Raw genomic sequence first — 1,370 nt, 5'->3', positions numbered from 1 at the left:
CGTCTGCTGACTTTCAAAAGAGTGATATACGCCACGTGCCTTCCTCAAACTCTTAACATCCACATTTCTTCCATTACTTGAATAAACTTGAGTGGTGTTGAACGGTGCAAGGAATTTAAATAACATATGTATTGATCGCCTACGTAAAAATGTCATGCTTCATCAGAAATAACTGAAGCCACGGCTGCTCCATGGTCCTCGCTGATTAAAGGTGTGGCCTAGTGCGGGCACTAACATGCGGCACTCTAGGTACTAAGTTAAGTGTTCATATGCGGCGTTCAAGAGGTCGCCTTAGTGCCACACGTGTACTTCACATTGCGGCTCTTTATGTCTTGCAAGAAGTCTAACCCCAATTGTATAAGTTAATGTATTACCAAACGTGCTACAGGTTTTGCAGCCTGCTGAACTTTGCGTTTGAATGCCAAAACAGGCAATAAAGAAAAAAAGGCGCAGCCGTCGCATCAGGGAAGCGTGCTCGTCTCGCATCCCAGAGGCCCGGGTTCGATTCCCAACCAGACCTCAATGTAGAAAAATTTTCATTTGAAAGCCACTTATTTACTTTGTTTACAGCAACTTCCCTGAGAAATAAGACGCCAATCGTAGCATCTTTTGCGGCGTCTGGATTTTTCGTCACGGCGCAGTTTCGCCATGGTCACCGCCAACGAAAACACCTAAGGCTTTCGCCTTAAGTAATAATGCGTCACCGATATGGGAATCCGACTTCTTTGTCGAGCTCAGCAGCCCCGTTCCCCAGCCTCTAGGCCACGATCAGACAATTTCCACTTGATCGAGCAAGCCAGTTCTTTGAAACACACGGCACGTGACCACTTCCTCGTCTTCTTCCCTCCTGACATCTACCGCTTTGAGGCGCTGTATTAGACTGCGCATGCTCCACCCCCCCCCCCCCCCCCGTTACACCTCACACCCCTCTGTGCCATCTTTTGTTGGCGGCGCTACCAGAAAGTACGGCGATTTCGCATTTTTCCAAAGCCAGGCTCCCAGACCAATGCCTCCTAAGAGAAGGAGGCATTGCCCAGACAAGCGCGGGACGCTCAATTTACGGCAAAACGACGACACCAAGTAGACGCAGCATTGCGCTTCGCTTCATTGACATTGCAGGTGAGCGAGGACAGCGTCCTAGCGGTACGCGCAGTGGACAAAAGATTTCGCTGCTTAAGCTTGCCACGAACTCGAATTCCAGCCGCTCCCTTTTGTTTAAATTTTTGCAGAAGCGGGGCTATACAGCGTGTGTAAGTCTATACCTGCTCGCCATAGATTTCCCCACCCGAATGAAAGAGAGCCAACCAAAACACTTCAGACACCAGACAGCTCTCGTGCGATATCACTCGCGTCCCAGAAAGGGGCGTCCA

The sequence above is a fragment of the Dermacentor silvarum genome, chromosome 10 (assembly GCF_013339745.2).
Source record: "Dermacentor silvarum isolate Dsil-2018 chromosome 10, BIME_Dsil_1.4, whole genome shotgun sequence".
Classification (NCBI taxonomy): domain Eukaryota; kingdom Metazoa; phylum Arthropoda; class Arachnida; order Ixodida; family Ixodidae; genus Dermacentor; species Dermacentor silvarum.
Note: the sequence above shows the minus strand (reverse complement) of the source record.